General features: G+C 40.2%; 1 pseudogene; it reads left to right on the forward strand.

Moving 5' to 3' along the window:
- Positions 1 to 7,966: 7,966 nt before the first annotated feature.
- On the forward strand, positions 7,967 to 9,293 carry LOC111167021 (olfactory receptor 10J3-like; annotated as a pseudogene).
- Positions 9,294 to 9,947: the final 654 nt, after the last annotated feature.

The following is a 9,947-nucleotide window of genomic DNA, read 5'->3' on the forward strand; positions in this document are numbered from 1 at the left end:
ATATCTTTATTATATTCACATAGGTTGTGAATCATTTGCTTAATATATTAACGTAGCTTAGAAATAATTATCCTTTACAATATTGAAGGCATTGCTTCATTGTTTTCTAACTTCTAGTGTGGTTGTTAAAAAGTCTAATTTCAGGGCTTCCCTGGTGGCGCAGTGGTTGGGAGTCCACCTGCCGATGCAGGGGACACAGGTTTGTGCTCTGGTCCAGGAGGATCCCACATGCCGCGTAGTGGCTGGGACCGTGGGCCATGGCTGCTGGGCCTGCGCGTCTGGAGCCCATCCTCCACAACAGGAGAGGCCACGGCAGTGAGAGGCCCACGTACCGCAAAAAAAAAAAAAGTCTAATTTCATTTGAATTATCATTCTTTATAATATGATTTTTTTCCCTCTCTTTCTCTTTTTGGAAAATTTTAGCACTTTTTTACCCCTAGAGTTTTGGTATTACAAGATGATACTCTTTGACATATATACTCTTGTTTTTCCACTACTGCTAGTCACTCAACCTGGAAGTTGATGATCTTTAATATTTTGAAATATTCTTTTCATTGATGTTGTCTCTCTTCTATTTTCTCTATTTACTTGCTCTGAAACTGGTATTTGTTGAACATTAAACCTCTTCTATTGATCCTCACATTTTGTTTTCTTTCTCTTTCATTACTTAACTTTTCTCTTCTTTTTAATACACTTTCTGGAAGACTTTTTCAACATTCTCTTTTTAAATTTACTAATAGAATAAATTGTCTTTAACAAACTTTTTTGTTATAGAAACCTTTTTTGTTTCATGAACGCACTCTATTCTCTCATCTCTTTGAGAATATTAAATATATATAAATACACATGCATCTATATTTAAATATTTTTCTCTATGCATTGTCTCTCTTTTTCCCAGTATTCATGTTTTTTTTTCTGTTTGTTCCATCATGGTCTTTCATGTTAGAAACCACCTTGATTTTTCATTTGTATAGGAGAGAAGCTCTAATAAACCAGTTGGAAGTTCTGTGTATATGTCTGTGTATATAGGACAATAAAGTGACAAATCATTTTTCACTGGGAAGTACCCATGTCAATATCTATAGATGTATTCTCTTGGGATTTTCTATTTCCCCAGGGAGGATTACTGTAATGTTCTTTCTGGTGGCTACACACCTTGTTGCCAGAATTCTGGCAGACCACAGGGGAGAAGGAGCCTGAGGGGAAATCTTTCTGCTTGCTGTATGGACGTTTTCTTCTTCCCCTATTTTCTACACAGCATTTTTCTTTAGTTCTGCAAATATCTCTGGGAAGTGTGAATTTCCAGTATTTTACCTGAACGTGGGAGGGGCACTGACATTGCTATGCAGAGTGGAGAAGGAACCCCCATTTTACATATTCTGGAAAAGCCACATTTAGAGAATTAAGAAAGTTGGAATGAAGTCATCGTCGAGAACTCTGAAGGATCTGAGATTTACCTTCCTTCCAAGCTTACAAGTGAGCCTGCCATAGTTCCATGGATGCAGGTAAAAGATGCAAGACACCTTGAACTGAAGCAAAAGACATTATTACTCACAGCAATAGTATTGACATTTGCACCAGTTCTCCAAGTCCCAATTCTTACAGAGGAACACAAAGAGAGCCAGGAAATACCTGAACATGCAGTGAGTTGCGTTAGAAAAGTGGAACTCTAAGCTTAGGGAACCTGAGTCTGAGATAATATAAGTAAGCCTGCCTACTCTATGCTCCAGAGAGAGACACTCTATCTTCCAAGGCTGTTCACTATAAAAGTACACTTGAAATAATAATCTGGAACAAAGGCAGTCAGTGTTTCTGCTCACAAGACATGTAGAAATGCAAGAGACCCAAGGAGAACTGTCAGAGTTCAAATATGCACAGCAAAGTCTAAAAGGGAAGGACGACATGTTGTGTGTGACAGTGGGTGGGCGTAAATGTTGGCTTCTATAATAAAGTGTAGAAATATTGAGCATCACCTATGGAGGAAAAGCAGTGTGGCTTTTATAAGGGGACTGTATCCTTTAAGAGGCTAGATGAACCATTTGCTGTATAAATAAGAGAAATAATATACTTTTAATTCAAAAATTGGAAGGTCTCTCTCTCTAACATTTGAGCCAATAAAATGAAGAAGCTTTATTATGGTTATATTAGAGGTGGGTAATAAAGGTCAAGATTAATGGTTATTTATCTTCATAGAAATGTATATACTTCTCAGAGGTGTGAAGATATAAAGTCAAATGAAAATAAATGGCAGGAATTTCTTTGCAGCTGTCAGGAAGAGGCAGGTAAATTTCAGTGAGAAAATGAAAAATAATGCATTAGAAGAGGAGAGCATAGAGTATGATTAAAGCACAAAGTGCTCTGAGTTATTAATTAAAAAGAAAGTATAATTTGAAGTTACTGTGGGCTATTCCTCAGTATGCAGGGCTAAATGATTTTTTTTTAAGATGGATTTAATTAGAGAGCATTAAAAACAAAAGCAAGAACCCTCACGCAAATCCTTGGTTCACCTTGATGCAGTGCTGGTGACTCCCCACCCATGCTACTTGAGAAGGTTCAGAGAAGAGCTGGTAAATGCCCTCGTGAGAGTGGCAAGGGCTCCCGTGTGCAAGTAGCCTGATAAGACAGAGACTCTGAAGTCTGCAGTGGTAGAAGCAGAGAAGGGATGTGATTTTACTTCGATACATTATGAATAGTGTGAACAGAGCTAATACAGGTTCATTCAACTGACACAATATTAGGAAGTACACAATGACGTATTTAGTTCAATCAAATTCAACCTTTGTATTTTGGAAAATCCCATACACCCAACGCACTCTTCAGCTTCAGGGACTCAGCTGGGCTTCTCTTTCTTCCTCACAGGAGGCCCCAAGGACCCAGTCTCTTTAAAGCTGCTATGAACCACAGAGCCTAGACCCATTCAGAACCACTTGTTTCCTAAAAGTGACATGATTGTCTCTAATAATGATAAAAATCATGGCCAACATTTTCTGAGATCTTACTTTGTGTTTGTCATTTTGCTCAATGCTTTATGAATTAACCTATTTGAACCTCACAATATTCTTCTGAGTTAAGAACTAGTATTGTATAGATAAGGAAAGTATGTTACAGAGAGGATCAGACCTTGCCTAAGGTGAAATAAGATTCAATCGTAGGAACCTATGACTTCAGAGCCTCTGTACTTAACTGTAGTGATTCTCTTGCTGCTTCATCTGTATCTTTATAAATGCTGGTCCCTCTAACTAGATGTCTGCAGTGACACATGCATCATTCACCTTTTCCTTACTGTCTTGGATAATACCTCCTTGATAGTATACTCTGGCCCTACTGCTGAGTTAGATGCCCCTCCTTTATGTTTCCATACCATCTTATACTAATCTCCATCATAGCACTCATTACTCTGTACTGTCATTCCCATTTACCCTTCTCCTCTAATGATGTTCTGAGTTCCTTAACATCAGGGATTCTTTCCAATTAATTATTCAGTCAATAAATATTTATTGAGAAACAAGCATGTTATAGCCATTGAATCCATAGATCTTAGTACATAGTAGAGGAATCAGAAATATTTGATGGACAAATAAATTAATCAATACTCTTCTTTGGGATTCCTCTCCCCTTAAGATCAATTGTGGATTTTTTTTCACTAATCTCACAGAAAACTATAGGAGTTAATTGCATAACCACATTGAATAAAATATAAAACTAATTGCATTCATGCAAGCTTCCTGTAATTATTGCCTTTTATCTTTAGCTTCCAATTCCCACTCTGAACTGATCACTGCAAGTCTTCCTGGTTAAGCACTTCATGCTTAAGGATCTCTGCTGGTGGGAAGCCTCAAACCTTGTATATACTAAGAGTTGACTTATATAACATTTACTAGGTGCCAGACACTTTTCTAACCACTTTGCATAAATCAACAAGTTAGTCCTCACAACAACTCTCTGAAGACCAAGCCGTTTTAGAGATAAAGAAACCGAGACACAAAGAAGTTAAGTAACTTGCCTATGGTTACATTGTTAGGAATTGGAGGAAAGAAGATTCAGTCCTGGGCAGTGTGAATCTAGAGTCCATGCTTTTAATCACTGGGCCCTATTGCCTCTCATTACTCTCTATTTCCTCTAGAGCCATAACGATGGGCAATTGCATTTTGACATATTATTTGTGGGAGATCATTTGGTAAAAATTTTGTAGAGAAGAACAATACTCTATTAAATACTCTTTAAAGTTTAGGATGCTCATGGTCTTTAACTTTGCATTTTCACTTCCTGGTGTTCACTTATGTGTGAAATGGCATGTTTATAGAGTTTTCTATTTCAGAATTGTTTACAGTGGCAACAGCTAGAAAAAAAAAGGACCAAAACATCCATCAGTAATAAACTTGGTTAACAAAAATGACATATCTATAAAGTAGAAAGTTACGCCACCATTGAAAAATAATCAGATAATTATGTAAGTGCTCTACAGAAGGACATCCCAGATATTGTTAAATATAGTGGGGAAAGTATTAACGTGTATGTGAACACATATGTGCTTTTATATTAGCTAGTATATGCAAGGCATCTCTATATTTATATACTGTATATTGCCTGGAAGGAATATAGGGTGGAGGGGTAAAGGGAGGAAGTGTGCTTACTGACTATGTTAACGTGACTTTGCTATTTAGTTGTTTTCGTAATACAACTTTACTCTTCCATTACCTTCATCAGCATGGCGTTACTATTCCAAAACATTCTTGCCCAGGAAGACAAAAGTTGTATATAACTTTATTGTTCTTAGGAACCTCTACCAAAAACTTATGTCAACGAGCATCAAACTGTTTGGATTTTTAATAAATAGCATCAAATGACTGTTAATGCTCTAAGGAAATTGAAACTCTAATCTCAAAAGTATTACTTTGTTGAGTCTATCAGTCCTAACTTATTAAATCATGATCCTTACCCAATCCTAATACAGTCCATGAATTGAAAGACTGGCGTACACCAAACTCCGAAACTGGCGTGCACCTACTCCGAAGGTGAAGTCAAGACATTTCCAGGTAATCAAAGACTTGAGAGTATTTGTTGATAGCAGACCTGCCTTACAAGAGTACAAGAGGAAGTTTTACAGGCTGAAAGGAAGTAACACTCGACAACAATTGGAGCCCATACAAAAAATATAAATAGTACCAATTATAATAATTACATAAAGCATAAATGTATGCTCTTATTTAGATTAAATTTTGATATCAAAAGTGATCATTTACCTTTCCCTTCCTACTCCAGCACTGGCTCCCATGGTGGTTTCATGCATGAATCTCTGTTCCAGTAAACTATGACTCCTTATATTTGCCTGTCTCTGCAGTCTTAGGGGCAGTAGTTTTCCCTGTGTCCTCACCTTTCTTATGGATTCAAGAACTGTTGATTTTTCAGCCTGTTCAGGCTTTCACTTTCTTTCATTAGGATAGAATGGTGTGTTCCACGCTCCTTACATGTGGAACCAGGAACCAGAATTCCCAATCAGATTTTTTTTTTTGTCAAAAAAATTCTTTCGAATAAATCCCCTTTCAAGCATCCAAGTTGAATTAATTCTAGATTTAGTTAACTGTATGTGTTATTATAGTTTATTTCAGTTTATGGTGTACACTGAATATTTTAAGTTTGAATTTTATGCTGTAGACCATATTTTGACCTCATAGAAATCTCAAGAACTAGAATCAGTGGGCATCAATTTAAAGGGCTATATACTTATAATATTAACAATAGGCTGAGGTTATAAGAACATTTTTTTTGAAGTTTGTACTTGAAGCTCACTTTTATGCTAGCCCTAGTTGTGTCAGACGACACATCACCAGTCACCTGAAACCTTGACACCAGTGACTTTATTTACAATATTTCTGTCTGGAAATTTTGCAAAAGTACTTGAGAAGAGATTTTAATATCCTTCCAATAATCCTGGAAAAGAGCTTTATTATCTACAATTATGTCAAGGCATTTTTGACAACTTTACTTTTTTTTTTTGCGATACGTGGGCCTCTCTCTGTTGTGGCCTCTCCCGTCGCGGAGCATAGGCTCCGGACGCGCAGGCTCAGCGGCCCTGACTCATGGGCCCAGCCGCTCCGCGGCATGTGGGATCTTGCCAGACCGGGGCGCGAACCCGTGTCCCCTGCATCGGCAGCTGGACTCTCAACCACTGCGCCACCAGGGAAGCCCCGACATCTTTACTTTTAAGTGTTACAGGCTCTGATTAGAGTGGGTCATTGAGATCAACTAATTTTAACATTTGCTGATCTCACTATCATGTTTGAAGTAAGCTCTAAAGGCATAGCTTTACCAGATGATCACCATGGTGAGATGAGAAACACAGAGGCAATGTCTTCTTCTGGCTAATGCTATCCTGAAAATGGTAGAAATAATGAAGATATAAGAGTCAAAAGGATAATTGCAAAGGTAGTAGTCAGAAGACTGTCAGTGACAGAATCAGTGATTGGACTAGCAGAAACCAGGTCCAACATGACTTAGACATAACAGAGAAAATGATCAGTGAGTGGATCACAAAAGGTTAGCTAGAGAGTGGCCACAACCTGAACCAGTGATAGAAGCAATCCTGTTGCACACACTGAGGATGCCAGCCTGACACAGGTCCTCCAGTTCTTGAACTGAGTAAGAGTGGGTTGCAGGTGCCAGTGAAAAGGTATTACCCCATTACTGCTATGGGTTGGTGATAAGAAAGCAAAGAAGATGATGATCTGTGTCTCACAGTTCTCCAAGAATCAGATACTGATTCTTGCCTACAAGACTTGAAAGCAAAATGAGATAATGCCCATGCTGAACATCTTTGAAGGAAACAGGACACTAAAAAAGAAACACAGGGAGAATGTGAAAGTGATAGCTAGTAAAGATTATAGTCCCAATGATGACATTATCAGCCACTGTTATGAAGTATAGGCTTAGGGGCAGAAAAAAACACTCTTGAAAAATAACTCACTCACCTCTATGTAAACCATTTCATTGAAAGATTTCCCAATAAGAAGAGATTTAGAGAAAGTCAACATTATTTATTAACACCAGGTACTGTTCTTTTTCTCTAGGGAGTATACTCTATAGATCAAGAAAGAGACATGTCAAAATTTACTTCAAAAGAGCATTGACCTCCATGTCTGGAAACATGGCTAGTAGGGTAGCCTGAATGGCCCTCCCAAAGCCTGGCCAAGTACTAGTCATCTTCTCTACACAAAGAAGAAGGAAAGGAGAGCCCAGGACTCAGGATACTGTTCTGGCACACTTCCGGGGCACATACTTTGTGTTGGCAGTCACATTGACAGAGACGAATGGATCAATCCCAGATATTCATCATCCTTCCCTGTGTTGCTGCCTCCTTGTTGTGTCATCAAAGGCCCAGATCAAGGATGAGTACAGAAGGTGTTGAAGTGCCAGGCTCACTCAACACCTGCATCTTCTTTGACCTGAACCCACCTCTTTAATGGTCAAGTAAGGTAGTTGTTTTCATAATTCTGCTGTTCATCTTATGTTGAAACTTTCCCTCCCTCCAACTCCTGTCCTAAATTTAGTAAATCATGAAAAACTTCTTAATTTGTTCTCAAGGATGGTGAGCTTTTGGCCAGTGGAAGAGCAGTGATGTTCCCCTGAGCCTCGGACATTATTCAATAGTGCTGCTCAGAGTACTGTGTAATCTGTTGTATAGTTAGAACCTCACCTCTCCTTTTCCTTTGTCCAGTTCATTCAGATCCAGATCTTCCTTAGAGTTTAGGCCAAACTCTACTGCTGTTACTGAGATTCTCTTTAAAGATTTCTCCAGGTTTGGGTGGTAGCACAGCCTTGTTCTCTTTTTTTTATCCTTCTGACTTTGTACCTGCTGACTCTCTCTGGCAGTGTCATCATTGTGACGATCATTTGCTTGGGCTGTCACCTCCATACTCTGTTGTACTTCTTCCTGAGCATGCTGTTCATCTCTGGGACCTGCTACACTCTGGTCCCTACATTCTGTCTGGCCTCCTGAGCCCACTGCCATTCAAGATTATGCCATCTAGCTCTTGAATGCACGAGCTATTTCATGTCTGTAACCAACAACTGTTTCCTGTTCATGGCCATGAAGTATGAACACCATGTGGCCATCTGCAACCCCACTATGGGATTCAGTCATTGTATTAGAGTTTTCCAGAGAAACAGAACCAAGAGAAAATATATTGATATATGTAAGAGATTTATTATAGGGATTGGCTCATGTGGTTATGGAGGCCAAGAAGTCCCACAGTGTGCCCTCTGAAAGGTGAATAGCCAGGAAGCCTGGTGGTATCATTTAGTCTGAGTCTGAGGGCCTGAGGATCAGGGGGCAAATGGTATAAATCCCAGTCTCAGTCTGAAAGCCTGAGAACCAGGAACGCTGATGTCTGAGGGCAGGAGAAGATGGATGTCTCAGCTCAAGCAGAGACAATTTGCCCTTCCTCTGCCTTTTGATTCTATTCAGGCTCTCAACAGATTGGATCATGCCTGCCACATTAGTGAGGGTGATCTTCTTTACTCAGTCTACTGATTTAAATGCTAATCTCTTCTGGAGACACCTTCACAGACATACCCAGAATCAATATTTTACCAACTAAATCTCTAGACATCCTTAGCCCAGTTAAGTTGACACATAAAATTCACCATCACAGTCACCCTAGGTAAGAGGCCTATGCCAGTTGGCATCTGGGTCACTGCGAACTGGCCTGGACATGACACTGTACAGGTAACATCTGTGTTTGGCCTGCCCTTCTGTGGTACCTTGGTCATCTCTCACTTCTTTTGTGATGTGAGGTACCTGCGAGAGCTGGCCTGCACAGACAGACATCACTGTCAGTGAGATCATCAAGTTGTCATCAATGTCTGTGACGTTGTTTTACCCGTGGGCCTGGTCTCCATTTCCTATGTCGTCATCTTCTGCACCATATTTAAGATTGCTTCATAATCTTAAGATTGCCTTGGTATCTTAAGGCCTTTGCCTTTAAGAGTCAGAAGAAGGCCTTTGCCACCTGTGCCTCCCACCTCACAGTGATCACCATCCACTATGGCTGTGCCTCCATCATTTACCTGAAGCCTAAGTCCCAGAGTTCTCTGGGGCAGGACAGACCCATCTCAGTGACCTACACCATCCTCACTACCTGGTGGACCTTGTCATGTACAACCTAAGGAACAAGGAGGTCAAAGGTGCTCTTCACACAGCCACGGTTAAGATACTACTCAGGGACTTCCCTGGTGGTCCAGTGGTAAAGAACCCGCCTTACAATGCAGGGTTTGATCCCTGGTCAGGGAACTAAGATCCCACATGCATCAGGGCAACCAAGCCCGCGTGCCACAAACTACAGAGCCCACGTGCTCTGGACCCTGCGCGCTGCAACTAGAGAGAGAAAACTCTCATGCCACAACTGGAGAGAAGCCTGTGTGCCGCAAAGAAAGATCCCATATTCCTCAGTGAAGATCCTGTGTGCCGCAACTAAGACCTGATGCAGCCAAAAATAAATAAAATAAATAATATATATATATATATTTTTTAAGATACTACTCAACCCTCACTGCATCAGACTATGACAGCTTCTCTTCGCGTACTCACTCTTCCAAAGTGTTTACGGTCAGGAACGCCCTCCACTACACCAGGTGCCTCCGTGGGTTCTGCTCCTGCAATGGCATCTCAGGAGACAGCTCCTCTCAGACTGCCAGTCACATTCCCATGAATAGCATAGGGAGGACAACTGCTGGTCTATAGGGTGCTTGTGTGTATTGGAGAAAAAAAAGAAAACATTCCATCCCCTCCTCTAGACACTGCTGTCAGAAGTTGCCATGGTTATTTTACTGCCTCTCCCGGGAAATTATCATAAATCTATGATGCCTAAAATGTGAATGGCACTCCCTTAGATGTGGCACTGTCACGTACTGCACAACCTGCAGAATCCTACGCTGTGATTCTGACGGTA

The sequence above is a fragment of the Delphinapterus leucas genome, chromosome 1, assembly GCF_059928025.1.
Source record: "Delphinapterus leucas isolate spDelLeu-1000000601 "Yukka" chromosome 1, BTC_Dleu_Yukka2, whole genome shotgun sequence".
Lineage (NCBI taxonomy): Eukaryota > Metazoa > Chordata > Mammalia > Artiodactyla > Monodontidae > Delphinapterus > Delphinapterus leucas.